The sequence below is a fragment of the Papio anubis genome, chromosome 6 (genome assembly GCF_008728515.1).
Source record: "Papio anubis isolate 15944 chromosome 6, Panubis1.0, whole genome shotgun sequence".
Taxonomy (NCBI): Eukaryota; Metazoa; Chordata; class Mammalia; order Primates; family Cercopithecidae; genus Papio; species Papio anubis.
Window position 1 is genome coordinate 103,167,122 of NC_044981.1, and position 17,577 is coordinate 103,184,698.

A 17,577-nucleotide genomic window follows, 5' to 3' on the forward strand; every position below is an offset into this window, starting at 1 on the left:
TACTCATAATAAAAATTTGTTATTACATATGCTTTATGAAAATCCTTAATCATGGCTCTGTAGTTGGACACTATAATTTTTTTCTTGGAGTGTTTCTATTGTAAACAGAGATCCAAGGAAGAGTACGGTGCCTAGAACAGTGGCTGCAACATGGTGGGAACTCAATAAATGTATGTGAAATGATAAACGAGTGAATGAGGAATCCTAATTCATTAAACACTTGTGAGCATCTAATATCCTACCTTCAGGGCTCAAGTTCATTGAACGCATAGACCGTGCCATATTAATGATTGGGTTCTGGTCTGGGATAAATGATGTGACCCACCAGGTGCCTGGCACACACCTACCACAGACAGGGATTCCATAATAAATATGACACTTTTTGAGCTACCTAACACATTATATCTCACAGATTCCTGAGTAGAGTGTCCTTCTAACCTATGATAGCTGAAACAGGGAATCTTCATTCACTTATTCAACAAGTATGCAATGAATGCCTTCTGAGTGCCAGGCACCGTTCTAGGCTTAGTGTACGAAACACACCCAAATCTCTAGCCTCATAGAGCTTAATTTCTACTGTAGGGAGAGATAATAAACAGCACAAATAAGTAAAATATGCATATGTTACATAGTGATAACTGCTACAGAGAAAAATTAAGTAGCAAACAGGGACAGGGAATGTCAGAAATGTGATGAGGGGGAGAAGGGTTGCAATTAAAATTAGTCGCCAAAGTCCCATGGAGGTGAAGGTGCATTCAGATCTGAAGGCAGCAAGGGAGGAGCCATCTGAACCCGCGCTGCTCCGAGGCAATGCAGAGTGGGAAGGGGTGAGGTGGTATCCACCTGCTCTGTGACCCCTCATCTACCATGCATGGCAGAGCAAGCTACTCAACCTCTCTCTGGAGCCCTCAGAGTGGGAGTAACATGAACTCCTAGAATACATAATAGTACATGAAGATTCCAGAGACTGAATTTTTTTTGCTATCCTCTGTGATTTTTGTGATTCATCAGAGAAACATCTCTCCCCACCTACCTACTCAATCCCCAAACACCATCTCCCTCCTCTCAACCATCACATTGCATCATACGGTATAAAATGAAGGGTCCTTGGTATTGACCGACAGCAGTAACTTACAAACTGCTATTAAAAAAAAAAATGAGTTAACTGGGAGAGATGGGATGCACCTGTAATTCCAGCTGCTCAGGAGGCTGAGGTGGGAGGATGACTTGAGGCCAGGAGTTCAACACCAGCCTGGCCAACACTGCAAGACCTCATAATAAATAAATAAATAAATAAATAAATAAATAAATAAATAAATAAATAAATATAGTGGAGTTGTAGTCATCACCTTTCTAATAGGTTAACATTCTTCCCCGTTTTATTCTAAAGTGGTTTCAAGTTGTAAATCAGCCAAGTACCACTTATCCAGAGGTTCCCCATGCCAGACACTGTGCCAGCACTGGGGAAACAGCTGCTTCCGTCACGCACCACCTGCTCACGGCTAGAAGTGAAAACACTCCTTTACAGCTGAGCTGTGAAGCCCGACTGCCTGGACTCCAATCCAGGCAGTAATGTGGCAGATTACTTAACCTCTGCATGCTTTCCTTCCCACATCTGTAAAATGGGGATCCAAATAGATTGGTTGTATGAATTATTATAGACAAATACATGCAAAGTGCTTAGAACAGGACCTGGTGTGTCATAAGCACTCAACAAATGTCAGCTTTAAAAATGATACAAATAGAATATAGTATTTTTAAACCATGTTCTACATCTAGTTTCACAGAGATCCTGGGTAGGAGAGGGCCGATACCTCCAAGTCTGACCTGTGTGATTGGATAAAATCCTCCTCCCCGACACACCACTATTTGCATGCGCTGATTTTCATAGAGACTTGGGGCTCTTGTGGGAAGAGGTAGGAAGGTTTTTCTCGTTTTAATATTATTGACGTAGGCCTTTTATTATTTCCTTCCTTCTGCTTGCTTTGGGTTTACTTGCTCTTCTTTCTCTAGTTTCTTATGGTAGGAGCTTAGTTTATTGATTGGAGACATTTCTTCTTTTCTAATATAAGCATTTAATACCATAAATTTTCCTCTAAAGCACTGCCTCAGTTGTAATTCACAGATTAGATATAATTTGTTTTTATTTTGTTTACAGTATTTTTTTCATTTGCCTTGAGGCTTTCCTTTTGGCTCATGGATTATACGGAAGTGTGTTGTTTAATTTCCAAATATTTGGGGATTTTCCAAATATCTTACTTACTGATTTCTAGCTTAATTCCATTATGCTCCAGGCACATACTTTGTGAAATTCCCAGTTTTTAAAGTGTTTTAAGATTTTCTTTATGGTTCAAAATATGTTCTACCTTGGTGAAAAGTCTACATAGATGATAAAAAATTATGTATTCTGTTGCTGAGTATTGTATACATGTCAGTTAGGTCAAGTTGGTTGATGTTATCCAGAGTACAGTGGCACAATCTTGGCTCACTACAACCTCTGCCTCCCAGGTTCAAGCAATTCGCCTGCCTCAGCGTCCCAAGTAGCTGGGATTACAGGTGTGTACCACCACGCCCAGCTAATTTTTGTATTTTGAGATGGGGTTTTGCCATGTTGGCCTAGGCTGGTCTCAAACTCCTGATCTCAAGTGATCTGCCCATGTCGGCCTCCCAAAGTCCTGGGATTACAGGCATAAGCCACCACACCCGGCCTGGTCTTTTGTGATTTTCTGTCTACTCTTTCTTTCAACCATTGAGAGAGGAATGTTGGAATCTCCATCTGTAAATGTGAATTTGTCTCTTTCTCTTTTCCGTTCTAGCAGTTTTTGCTTCATGTTTTTTTAAGCACCGATGTTAGGTATGTACACACTTGTTATGTCTTCTTGGAGAGTTGACCCTTTTCTTATTATGTAACGTTACTATTCCTGATAATATTTCTTATTCGGAAGTGTACTTTACAGATATTAATATAATAAGCTGTTCTGGCTTTCTTGTGGTTAATGTTCACATGGTGTTTCTTTTTCGTTCTTCCCCTTATAATAAATATGTATTTTTATATTTAATGTGAGACAATATAAAATTGCCTAATATGCATGCAATCAAAACACCAAAAGGAGAAGAGAGATTGAGAAGAAATATTGGAAGAACAAATAGCCAAGATTTTTTCCAAAATTCATGACAGATACCAAACCACAGATCTAAGAAGCTCGGAAACATCAAGCGAAACACTAAAACAAACGATTGATCAAAAATGTCGCACCTAGGTATATCATTTTCAAACTGCTGAAAGTAGAAGACAGGAAATCCCAAAGATAGCCAGAGAAAAAAGGCATATTATATTTTTGGGGAAAGGCAGGAGACTCCCAAAGAGTGATCAGAAACATTGTTCCAGTGCCCCTTTAAAGGTCATCAACCTGAAATTTAAAAACAAATCTAGAATTGACTTCACCAAACTTAGAGCAACCTATTTTGCACCAATCTGAAAACTTTCAGTAAAGTACCCTTTGACCACCAGGAATTCCAAAGCACAGAGAAGTGCCTTATTCAAAATCACCCAGGAAAACAACTCCCACACACGCAAGTACAATTCTGTCACCCGCCCACGTCTTCATCAACCTGCCTGCTCTGCCCACTGGCCCTGCCGGTAACATCTGTGCTGTATCGCCCACAGGCCCTGCGGAGTGGGGACTGCAGAAGAGCACTGCCCCCAGAGACATATTCAACTCTGGGGGAGAAGGAGATTGAACATGTTTCCAGGCAGGGATAACCCACCCAAACTTTCAGAAACCAGTTAGAGGGTGTAGGTAGGGGCTTTACCACACACTGGTGTTCACAGAATTAGGGAGACCCTAATAAAGAGATGGGAAGGTTGGCCAGTGCAGCTGCCAATGTACTGTTGGCCAGCTTTGGAAAATGCACTGTGCTTTCTCCACCACTGAGAGAGAGGGAGGGAGAGAGAGAGAGAGAGAAGCAAAACAAAGCAAAAACAATGGGGAAATGTTTTTAAAGTTTAACGGCAAAGAGAAAAATAATGATGGCAAATTGGGTGGGAGACGTCTTCAAGGATACAGTATGAAAAGACAGAACAAAATGAGTATGTACTTGCTACAGGAAAGCTAGATGCTAGACAGAGAAAAATTTAAAAATAAAATGTAAACCATGCAACAAATCTATTAAATGATGGGAAATAGACATGAATTTGTGTAAGAGAAAGGGAGACGATGAGTTTGACAGCAAGAAAACTCGATGGGATATTTGTTGTGGAGGGAGGGTGCCAAAGAGGGAAGGCAGAAAAAAGGGTGCTGGTCCCCAAGTACAGAAATAGAATGGTCTTCTATCACAATCTCTTTTTACCTTAAATGTATTAAGAAAAAATTACTAATGCGTTTACAATGTATCAAGAAGCCAATGATTCAAATGCTCTGCAGTTGGGCACAGAGACTTATGCCTGTGATCCCAACACGCTGGAAGGTCAAGGCTGGAGGATCGCTTGAGCCCAGGAGTTGGAGATCAGCCTGGGCAACATAGTGAGAGCCTGTCTCTGCATAATATTTTAAAAATTTGCTGGACGTGGTAGCACGGGCCTGTAGTCTCACTAATTGGGAGGCTAAGGCAGGAGGATCACTTGAAGCCAAGAGTTCGAGATCACAGTGAGCCTATATCCCCAGCGGGGAAGGCAGGCAGCTTTCCCTCACTGCAGTCAATTCCCTACCCCATTTGTCCTCATGTCAAATTTTGTACCTCTAACACTCAATATATATTTTAGGGAGACTAAGAAATCATATCCCTGGCTGAGTGTGGTGGCTCATAACTGTAATCCCAACACTTTGGGAGGCCAAGCTCAGAGGATTGCTTGAGGCCAGGAGTTCGAGACCAGCCCGGGCAATATAGTAAGACCTCGACTCTACAACAACAACAAAAATGTATAATTATAAGGCCAGGCATGGTGGCTTACACCTGTAATCCCAGCATTTTGGGAGGCTGAGGCAGGCAGATCATTTGAGGTCAGGAGTTCAAGACCAGCCTGGCCAACATGGTGAAACCCCATCTCTACTAAAAGTACAAAAAATTAGCCAGGCATGTGGTGCACGCCTGTAATCCCAGCGACTTGGGAGGCTGAGGCAGGAGAATCGCTTGAACCCAGGAGGTGGAGTTTGCAATGAGCTGAGAATGTGCCACTGTACTCCAGCCAGGGGCACAGCGCTAGGAAAAAAAAAAAAATCTTATCCCCAACATAGTAACACAAAGGATTTCACGTCAGCAAAAAGGATCATCTGAAATTAGGCTTAGAGGTCAGTCTGTCCTAATACAGTGGGACCCAGTGGCCCTGACCACCAGCTAACATTGCTGGAGCCTAGAGACGCTCTGGGGCCTGGCGATGGGAAGAGATGGCATGTACTGTTAGCTTGTTTTCACCTTGGCCTTAGCAGCTACTGGAAAGGTGATGGTTCTCCGGAAATTACAGAACGATTGCCTGGATTATTTTTTCTTTAAGAATGAATGGAGGAAAAGGGATTTTCTCACTTGCTTGAGAGATTTCCTGTTACTAATGAGAACATTACAATCTTGAGAGGATAAGGTGACCCAGGTCTGAATCTGAAACTCTTCATGATGACGCTCCCTTAGAAAGAAGTGGACAAGGGTGTTCCTTGGGATCCTCAGATTTCAATTGTGTGTGACAGAACAGTTACATTAGAGTTTTATCATCTGAGCAAGAGGATACGGTGTGGAGACACAGCACTTTATGAGACCCAAATTACTGTGAACATTTACTACATTTATATTTTTACCTTGTATCTTCCAGATGCTGGGCCCTTGTTTTCTTTCCTCGAACAATGCCTGGCTCCCCATTGAACTTGGGTGCCACATGTGTTGGGCAAATCTGTGGGGAATGTTCCAGCGAAGGTCCTGTCCCTACCTGCAGTGACAGGAGACAAGTGGGCCTCTGATGTGGAGAGAGAAGGACGTTCCCTGAGTGAGCCTCCTGCCAGCAGCCCAGGGCTGGCCTCAGACTCCACTCTCCCAGGAGGCCAGCAGTCCCCAAGTTCTAGGACCTTCCTAGCCAAAGCCTTAGCCTGGCAGCCTGTCCACTAAGAAGTTGATTGGATCCTGAAAAGGGTCTTTGTCAAGCGCCAATGAACTCCTCCTCCATTCATCAGGGTTTCCTTGGTGTTATGGGTTGAACGGTGTTCACCCCAAAAAAAGATATGTTGGAATCCTAACACCTAGTACTTCAGACAGTGACCTGATTTGGAAACAGGGCCTTTACAGAGGTAATCAAGTTAAAGCGAGGTCATTAGGTTGGCTCCCATGTGATCAGTGTCCTCATAAAAAGGACAAACTTAGTCACAGAGATGGGCACGCGTAGAGGGAAGCGGAAGTGCAGAGACACAGGGAGATGAGAACCATCCCGGAGCCAAGAAGAGTCTGGAACAGATCCTTCCCTCATCAGCCTCAGACGGAGCCAAACCTGTGACAACTTGAGTGTGGACTTCTGCCTCCAGAACCGTGAGACAATCAAGCTCTGTTGTCCAAGCGCCCTCGATTACGGCATTTGTTACATTAGCCCTAGCAGATGAATCCCTTGGCCTCCTCTCCTCTGAGACCCAGGCAGGTCAGGGCCAAGGAGAAGAGCACATCTACATCTGAGCCACCCATCTTTGGAGCGACGGCAACGAACTCGAGCAGGGCCAGGCAGTGTTATTAGGAATATTATAGGTGGTTGGGTTCCTTAGGACATTTTGAGACCCTTGGTCCAAAATCTAAATGTGATAGAAACATATTACATGTTTGTTGTGTGTGTGCATGTGTGTGTGTCCCATAGGATAGTGGGTGTGAAATAGTTACCCAGGAGTTAGGGTCCCCAGGAGGGTCTTGTCTTGAACAAGGTCTTGCTCAGGCTGGTGTACAGGTGGTACCTGTATCATTTCATCCCTATGTCTACCCCACAGGATCATTCCTATTCAGTGTGGACCTCCATCAAAAAGTAAATCCCTGCCAAAAATAGCAAAATATAGATTTGCCCATAAACAGAAATTAATATAAATATATTCAGCTCCTCTGAAGAAAATGTTCTATAGACATGAAGGGCAGCAGCTTTAGCTACGTACCATGACTTAAATGATCAGTCACTTCTTTTAAAACTCTGCTAAGAAAACTAATGACTTTTAAAAAAAGTTGTGGGGTGGGGGGCAGGCATGGTGGCTCATGCCTGTAGTTCCAGCACTTTGGGAGGCCCTGGTAGGAAGATTGCTTGAGCCCAGGAGTTCAAGACCAGCCTGGGCAACAGAGTGAGACTTTGTCTCTAGAAAAAAATTTTAAATTAGCTGAGCATGGTAATGCACACCTGTGGTCCCAGCTACTCCAGAGGCTGAAGTGGGAGGATTGCTTAAGCTGGGGAGGTAGAGGCTGCAGTGAGCTGTGTTCGTGCCACTGCACTCCAGCCTGGGTGACAGAGTGAGACCCTGTGTAAAATAAAAAATAAAAATAAAAAAAGTCACAGACAAGGTTGTACTTGATCTTACCTGAAACAAAACAGAGAGAAGCAGGATTTTTAAAAAGCTAGCTGGGTTTTTATAAATGGAATTATATAGACAGATTTTCAAAAGACCAAATAGAAATAAGTACTTTGCATAGTGAGGGTTTCCACGTTCTTTTATTTCTCCTCAAGCTTCCCCCTCCCTCCCTGCACCTAAATCCGTTCCTGCCTAGAGCTGCCAGAAAAAAATACAGGACACCTAGTCAAACTGGCATTTCAAGAAAAACAGTGAAAGCTTTTTCGAAGTGTAAGTACATCTCAAATATTTCATGGGACATGTTTATACTAAAAATTCATTTGTTGTTTATCTGAAATGCAAATTTAACTGGGCATCTTTTTTGGGGTGCTGGATCTGGGGACCATCTTATGCCGGAACGCACGGGCTGTGTGAGGGGCGTCCTACTGAGAGTCCGGCTGACGGCCCGGGCCGGTTGTATCTGTCCCCCGGCTAGGAGAGGCTCTGAGGCAATGACTGCAGCTGTTCCCCCCCGCCCCAGGACGGGGGTCGGGGGGTCGGGCCTTGGGGAGCCCCCTTAGGAGGCAAGGCGCTAGAAACTAGAGAAGCGACAGGGACCCCTTTTTTGCGTCTGAGTCCAAGGAGAAACAGCTGGGTCTAGGGGGAGACGGTCCGGACTCTGGGTCTGGCTCAACGAATGCCGGAGGCCACCCTGAGCTCCAGAGTGGTGGAGCCCGGGACGCGACTGCGAGGGGTCCGGGAGAGCCGGGGGCACCGCAGCCTCGCTCCAGCCCCACTGGCCGGCCCGGGACTCCAAGAAGAGGCAGCGGATCTCCCAGTTCCTGACCAACCTGGCCGGGCCCCGGTCGGCCACCTCGCGCCCCCTGGTGGCCGCAGAGGGAGAAGCCGCCCGCTCATTTCTCCTGCAGCTGCTGGAATCTGGACTGGGGGGCTGACCGCCCCGACCGGAAGGAGGGAGGGGACACGACAGAGTCCTCGAGGGAGCTAAGGCTTCATGGGGCAGGAAGAAGACAGTGGCCGTTTCCACCGAAGACACCACGTGCAGTGTCTTCACGGGCAAAGCAATCCCAGCTGTGAATCCCACGGAGCATCTACCTGCTCACCAAATTCTGGCGGCAGAACGAAGCCTCTGGTTGACGTCCCCAGGGGAGATCCCTCGCCGCTCCTGAGAGCACCTTTGCCGACTCCCCTCTGCAGGCATTAGGCCACTGGGGAACTGAATGCTTTCCTGGCCCCACCAGTTAGCCACCTTGTGTGATAGGGAAATCTCATCTTCTCAAATATAAGACTTGTCAAGCTGTAAGAAAAATACATGTGTACATCCTCACTCAGCAGTAACATTCTCAGGCTCTTGCTGCTAACCCAAAATGAAAAGATCGAGGTCTGAGAACTTGGTTTACATTATTCACACAATGATTTCATCCTCTTTCCCCTTCCCTCAAGGCTGTGGGAATGTTCTCTAAGAGGGGGAAGAATCCAGACTCACGTGTTCTGAGTGAAAATCAAGGGCAAGAGTTGTCCTTACCACCCACGCGGCTCTTCCCCCACCCCGCCGGTCCCAGAGCGAGTTAAGAGCAGAGTGGTTAGAGCCAACACTGTATTCAAGGTGGCTAATTTTATTGGTCAATTTGGCCAGACCAAGGTACCCAGATATTTGGACAAATATTGGTCTGGATGTTGCTGTGAATGTATTTTTCAGATGAGAATAACATTTAACGTGGGGCTGAGGCAGAAGGATTACTTGAGTCCAGGAATTCAAGACCAACTGGGCAACATATGAGACCGTCTCTACAAAAATTTTTAAAAATTAGCCAGGCATGGTGGCTCCACCTGTGGTCCCAGCTATTGACTGCTTGAGGACAGGAGGTTGAGGTTGCAGTGAGCTGAGATTACACCACTGCCAGCCTGGGCGACAGAATGAAACCCTATCTTCAAAGAAAGAGAGAAAGAGACATTTAAACCAGTAGATTCAGTAAATTACCCTCCATAATGTGGGTGGGTCTCATCCAATCAGTTAAAGGTCCTTTCCTTTTAAGAAAAGGAAAAAGCTTGACCTTGCTGAGGAAGAGAGAATTCCGCCTCCAGGATGCCTTCAGTCTTGAGACTGCAACATCAGCTCTTCCCTGGGTCTCCAGCTTGCTGATCTACCCTGGAGATTTTGGACTCACTGGCCTCCACAATCACATAAGCCAGTGCCTTACAAATCAATCAGTCTTTCTCTGCCTCTATTGATAGAAAGGAAAACAGATCTACCCATCTATCTATTACCTATCTATAGAGAGAGGGACATCTATATGTCTATAAGGATAGATTATCTATCTAGAGAAATAGAGGGAGATTTATTAACAGGAGATATATATGCATCCATATGTGTGTGTGTATCTGTCAATCTCCTATTGGTTCAGTTTATCTGGAGAGCCCTGACTGAAGGTCCCTAGGGCCTTGGCATCAGCTCAGCCCAGGCCCATTCCCCTCACCCACTCCAGAGCATGGCTCTAGCAATCCCCATCTCCCGTCTTATCACCTTCCCTTTCCAGTGGGTGATTTCCTTCTGCGGAAAGCAACTGTTGTTTCTCTCATCCTTGAAAATCTCGATCCCACTTCTCTTCCAGCTACTACTAGTTTTTGTTTTTGTTTTTTGTCCTGCTTGCAACAAAATTCCTCTAAAAAGTCTGTACTCTCTCCAAGTTCTCTCCTCCAATTCTCTGTCATTTTATTGTGAAATATAGCACACACAGAGAAAAAGGGCAAAACCAGAAACATCCAGCTTGATAATATCTCCAAAACCCTTACAACCACCAACCAGATCAAGAAATAGCACACTGGCAAGAGTTCAGACGGCTTCCTCATGCCCCTCCCGGTGTCCACCCCATCTGCCCCCAAGGGTAAACACCATCCTGACCTTTATGATAATCAGTTCCTTAATTTATTTTTTTGTGCCATCTAGGCATGCATCCCCTAACACTGTACTTCATTGTTACCCATTTTTTTGATCTTCAGGTAATGAAATAACACAAGATCTTCAGATAATGAAATAACACAATTGTACAGATGTAAAATTTACCCATGTCAACATGTATAACTACATTTCATTTGTTTTTGCTAAATTGTAGAATCTTTTTGTTGTTGTTGTTGTTGTTTTGTTTTGAGACAGCGTCTCGCTCTGTCACCCAGGCTGGAGTGCAATGGCATGATCTCAGCTCACTGCAACCTCGGCCTCCCGGGTTCAAGCGATTTCTTCTGCTTCAGCCTCCCGCGTAGCTGGGACTACAGGCCCCCTCCACTGCGCCCGGCTAATTTTTGTATTTTTAGTAGACACTGGGTTTCACCATGTTGGCCAGGCTGGTCTCAAACTCCTGACCTTGTGATCCGCCTGCCTTGGCCTCCCAAAGTGCTGGGATTACAGACCTGAGCCACCATGCCCAGCTAGTTACTTTACGGAATCTTAATGCATTATTTATCCGCTGCTGCATAATGTATTATCCCAAAACGTAGCAGCTTAAGACTAACGTTTATGATTTCACACATGTTCTAAGAGTCAGGAGTCTTGAGAGTGGCTTCGCTGGGTGCTCTGGCCCACGGTCCTCTCATGCAGTTGCAGCAAAGCTGCCACCTGAAGCTGTCATCGCTGAAGACTTAACTGGGGCTGAGGGAGCCACTTCCAAACTCACTCCCAAGGCTGTTGACAGACTTTGGTTCCTCACTACTTGGGCCTCTCCAGAGAGCTGCTCGTGACATAGATTGCCCGGAGCAAATAAGCCAAGAGACAGAGTGTGAGTGACAGAGCTCCCAAGATGGAAGCTGTAATCTCACGTTTCCTGTCACGTGACACACCATCACTGCTGCCCATAAGCCACTGATCACACAGGAGAACCCTGGCCCATGAGGGAGGGAACCACACGAAGATGTGAGCACCAGGAGGCAGGAATCATCTGAGAGGTTGCCTACCACAACCCTTGGATAAACATAGAAAAATGTATCCATTCTATTAGTGGTAAACATTTGGGTTGTTTCTAGTTTAGGGCTATTGTGATAGAGCCTCTGTGAACATTCTTGTTCATGTCTATTGGTGCATACGTGCACGCATTTCTTTCGGGTAAATATCTATAAGTGTAACTAATGGCAAACTGTTTTACAAAGTGATCCGCAAATGTACGCTCCCTCCAGGAATATATGAGATTTCCAGTTATTACATGTTCTCAATTCCACTTGATATGGTCCATCCCTTTAACTTCAGCCATTCTGGTGAGCTTGAATTAATATCTCATCGTGGCTTTAATTTGCATGTCCCTGATGGATAAACAGCTTGAACAGTGTTTCGTGTATTTCTTGGCCATTAGGATATGCTGTCTTGGGACATGCAGTAGACATGGAGCTAGGGCGTTCAAGTCTTCCTTCCAGCAAGGACTTGCAGCTCAGCTGTGGGGAGCGTGGTTTGCAGATGGTCACCAGCTCCTTCAGGGTCTGCCCGAACAGCAGAGAACTAACTACCTTGTCCAAAGTCATGCTCTTCCTGAGTATGACTGAGTGTTGACTGAGCAAGGGAAGGCCAAAGCACAGCCGTTCAGCCTGAATGGGGCAGATTGAGAAGCAATTCCACTCCTGAGCCCCACCAGGTTGGCCCAGGCTGTGCTAGGCTACATCGCAGTTCAACTCCTTTCTCTGCTCAATCCTGCTTCTTCCCTCTTGGTTCACAAAAAACATCTTGATTCCTAACAAACATCTTGCACCGCAAACTCCTTTCCAGTGTCTGCTTCTGAAGAACTCCATCTGCGGTGTGAAGTGCCTTTTTGAAAAAAAGCCTATTGCCCATCTTCCTATGGGATTGTCTGGGTTTTCTCTTACCAATTTGCTGCTTTTTGTTTAGTGTAGATACAAGTCCTTTGTGAATTACATGTGTGGCAAATATCTTCTCTCACTGTGTCTTGCCTTGTTAATTTCTTTATTGTGCCTTTGAAGAACAGAAGGTCTTCATTTAGATGTAATTTAATTTATCAATTTATTTCCTTTCTATATACGTTCTTTGTATCTTGTTTAAGAAATATTTTCCTATCCTAAGGTTATTAATGTATTCTCCTATATTATATTCAAAAAGCTTGTATTGTTTCACCTTTCAGATTTACATGTATACGCTACCTGGAATTAATCGTTTCGTAAGGCGTGAGGCTGGGACCGTGTAACTTTTTTTTCCCAAATGGATATGCTATTGCCCCAGCACTATATTTTGAAAATGCCTTCTTTCCCCACAGTGCTGTAATACCAACTTGTCCCGCACATCAAGTGTGAGTCTGCCCACATATGTGGGTCTGTTTCTGGATTTCCATTCTGTGTCATTGGCCTATCTGTCTGTTTTTGTCCCAATACCACTGTCCAATACCCACTGGTTTTTTCCCCCAATTTTTAAAAGTGTGGTAAAATACACACAACATAAAATTCACCATCTTAACCATATTTAAGAGTACAGTTTAGGCTGGGCACGGTGGCCCACGCCTGTAATCTCAGCACTTTGGGAGGCCGAGGCGAGCAGATCACCTGAGGTCAGGAGTTCGAGACCAGCTTGGCCAACATGATGAAACCCCATCTCTACTAAAAATACAAAAACTAGCCAAGTATGGTGGTGCGTGCCTGTAATCCCAGCTACTCGGGAGGCTGAGGCAGGAGAATCACTTGAACCTGGAAGGCAGAGGTTGCAGTGAGCCAAGATTGCACCATTGCACTCCAGCCTGGGCAACAAGAGCAAAACTCTGTCTCAAAAATAAATAAATACATAAATAAATACGTACAGTTCAGTGGTATTAAATGCATTCATAATGTGCAATCATCACCACTTCCACTTCCAGAACTCTTTTCATCTTGTGAAACTGAAACTCTACACCAGTTAAACACTAACTCCCCTTTCCTCCTCCCATCCCAGCAACCACCATTCTGTTTTCTCTCTATGAATTTGACTACTCTAAGCACCTCATGTAAGTGGGGTCATACAGTATTTGTCTCTTTGTGACTGGTGTATTTACTTAACATAATGTTTAGCATAATGTCCTCAAGGGTCATCTGTGTTTTAACATGTATCATAATTTCTTTCCTTTTTAAGGCTGAATAATATTGCATTGTATGTCTATATCACATTTTGTTTTATTTATTCATCTATCAATGGACACTTAGGTTGCTCCACATTTTAGCTATTGTAAATAATGCTGATGTGAATAGCTATGCATATATCTCTTTGAGACCCTACTTTTAGTTCTTTCGGGTATATACTCAGAAGTAGAGTTGCTGGATCATATATCATACAGTACCTCTAATTTTAATTTTTTGAGGAACCACCGTACTATTTTCTAAAGCAGACACACCAGTTTACATTTCCACCAATGTTTCACAAAAGTTCCAATTTTTCCATTGTCATGAACACCTGTTATTTTCTGGGTGGTGGTTGTTTTTTTTGTGGTAGTAGCCATCATATCAGGTGTGAGATGTTATCTCATTGTAATTTTGGTTTGTATTTCTTTAATTATTAGTGATGTTGAGCATCTTTTCATGTGCTTATTGGTTATTTGTATATCTTCTTTGGAGAAATTTCTATTCCAGTCCTTTACCCATTTTTTTAATCAGGTGGGTTTGTTGTTGTTATTATTGTGTTGAGTTTTAGGAGTTCACTAAATATTCTGGATATTAATCCTTTATCAGATAAGTGATTTAAAAATATTTTCCCCCATTCTATGGGTTGCCTTTTTATTCTGTTGGTAGTGTCTTTTGATGCACAAAATTTTTTAATTTTCATGAAGTCCAGTCTATTTTTTATTTTATTGCTTATGCTTTTTATGTCGTATCCAAGAAATAATTGTCAAATCCAATGTCATAAAGCTTTTGCCCTATGTTTTCTTCTAAGAGTTTTATAGTTTTAGGTCTTACATTCAGGTCTTTGATACATTTTGAGTTAATTTCTGTATGTGGTCTGAGGTAATGGTCTACCTTCATTCTTTTGCATGCGAATATCCAGTTTTCCTGGCACCGTTTGTTAAAAAGACTGTCATTTCTCCATTGAATGATCTAGGCAGCCTTGTGAAAAAATATTTTACCGTATATGCAAGGTTTATTTCTGGGCTCTATTCTATTCCGTCAGTCTATATGTCTGTCTGTATACCGGTACCACACTGTTTTGATTATGTAGCTTTGTATTTCATTTTGAAATAGGAATGTGAATCCCCCAGCTTCGTTCTTCATTTTCAAGATTGTTTTGGCTATTCAGGGTCCCTTGAAATTCCATATGAATTTTAAGATGATTTTTTCTACTCCTGCAAGGAAGTTACTAGATTTTGATAGAGATTGCATTGAATATGTAGATTACTTTTGATAGTATTGACACCTTAATAATTTTGTCTTTCAATCCATGAATGTTGGGTGTGTTTCCATTTATTTATATCTTCTTTAATATTTTAGCAATGTTTTATAGATTTCATTGTATAAGAATTTCATCTCTTTGATTGATTCCTAAGTATTTTTTATTATTATTATTTTTATTTTTTTAAGACAGGGTCTTGCTCTATCACCCAGGCTAGAGTGCAGTGGCACAATCTTGGCTCACTGCAACCTCCACCTACTGTGTTCAAGCAATTCTCCTGCCTCAGCCTCCCGAGTAGCTGGGATTACAGGCACCTACCACCACGCTTGGCTAATTTTTGTATTTTTAAGAGTTGGGGTTTCACCATATTGGCCAGGCTGGTCTCGAGCTCCTGACCTCAAGTGATCCATCCATCATTCTTTTTGATGTCACTGTAAATATAATCGTTAGTCCATTTCCATGCTGCTAGTAAAGACATACCTGAGACTGGGTAATTTATAAAGAAAAAGAGGTTTCATTATAAAGAAAAACAGGTTTAATGGACTCACAGTTCCATGTGGCTGAGAAGACCTCACAATGATGGTGGAAGGTGAAAGGCACATCTTACATGGCAGCAGGCAAGAGAGAATGAGAGCCAAGAGAAAGAGGAAATCCATTATAAAACCATCAGATCTCATGAGAGTTATTCACCATCACAAGAACAGGATGGGGGAAACTGCCCCCATGATTCACTTATCTTCCACTGGGTCCTTCCTGCAACATGTGGGAATTATGGGAGCTACAATTCAAGATGAGATTTGGGTGGGGACCCAGCCAAACCATATCAATAATTTTTGTAATTTCCTTTTCAGATTGTTCATTGTTAATGTATAGAAATGCAACTGAATTTTTGTGTGTTGACTTTGTATCCTGCTACTTTGCTGAGTAGTGTATTGGGTCGAACAGTTTTTTTCTTGTTGTGTGTGGAATCATTAGGATTTTCTGCACATAAGGTGATAACATCTATGAACAGAGATAATTTACTTCTCTCTTTCCAACTTGGATGCCATGTCTTGCTTTTTCTCACCTAATTGCTCTGGCTAGAATTTCCAGCACTATGTTGAATAGAAATGGTGAAAGCGCGCATCCTTGCCTTGTTCCTGACCTTAGAGAAAAAGCTTTCAGTCTTTCACCATTGACCATTATGTTCACTTGTATTTTTTATATATTGGTTTTATTAATTCTCATTCTCTTTTAATCCCACTTAGATGGGCCAAATAAAAAGGCCTAAGAATATTAACTTCAGGTTGATTTTTCTGCAATCAGCAGGAATCTAGAGTCATGCTGGAGTGGGTCTGTGGCCTCACAGCAAAAAAGCTGTCTGTAAATGGTCCTCTAGGTTTAGAGAAATCAGAGAGAGACCATCAGTTCTTTCACTGACATCCCTGAATTTTGCTGTGGTTTATATGCTCATTTGAACACAAGTGTTCACCTGTACCACAGGCTCCTCCCCTACCCTGCCCCAGCTCTGTATCCTCCTTAATTGCTCAGCAGCAGGGATGCACTGGCTCCCAGGGGTCAGGGATTTCAGCTTCAGAGGTGTTGGATGACTTGCACACAGTAGGCTGGAGAAATTCTCATGATGCCAACTGGGTCACTAGGCTAGGTTGCCTTGCCCAGGCAGAAAGCCACAGGCTATACCCCAGACACTGGGCAATGATCCAGTTGCTCTTTGAAGCAGAAACTTTGCCTGCTCTTGGGATAAGAGCACTTCCCAGCAAATTTCTGTCTCCAGAGGTGACATCCAAGGAGTAACTGTAATGAGGTCCTTGTCCATCAACTCTTCCACCATGGGTGCACATGTGAATAAATAGTAGACTATTTAGACTGAATTGGGAAAGGCTTATTGGCAGCAATAGGAGGAATCTAACCTTCAAATATTCATTCTGCTAACTCAGAATACCTGCTCAAATTTCAATTCAATAAATATGTGCCATGCAGCAAGTTAGACTTCAGCAACCTTCAGAGTTCCTTCAGAGTTCCCACACTGGTGGGAAACAGAAGCAAATGCAAAAAATTCAGGACACTGTAAGCAGTGTCCTGGAAAATTCCAAAGTGTTTTCGTCTTATTTTATGTTGCTATATTGCTGGGGTGCATTTTAGTAACTGGATGGCAGCAGAAAGGATTTGCAAGAAGTAATTTTAGGGTGCTCGAAATTAACCCTAATAGTCATTTCTAGAGCTCCATTCTTCACAGAACGGGTGTCTTCATTTTCCCTCAGCTTCCGTCCTCAGTCCTGATGTAAAAAGTAATATTTAAATATGATCAAAGAAATTATCCAAGAAACACATATTTGGCCCGGTAAGAAGGCTGCTAAGGTTTAGAATTAGAACCTCAAATAGATCCTTTAGAATCCCCACTCAGTAGAAAAAAGAGGGTGAATAGATGCAAGGAAGCCAGACTGGGCAGTCTATGACACTATCTTGGTCAAAGATTGGACACCCAGGGGATGAAGCCCTGCTCTACCTCAAGGTAATCACATTCAAGGCTGAGGAAGAATATATTGCTTCTGTCAAGACAATTACCTAGAACTGTAACACTTGGAATCATTTTTCTGCAAGCATAAGCTGCAACACTTTAGATTGCGATGGATCTTAAAGGTCCCTTTGCCTGTGTGTGTGAGTGTGTGTGTGTGTGTGTGTGTGTGTTTTAAAAACAGTCTAGCTCTGCTGTCCAGGCTGCAGTGC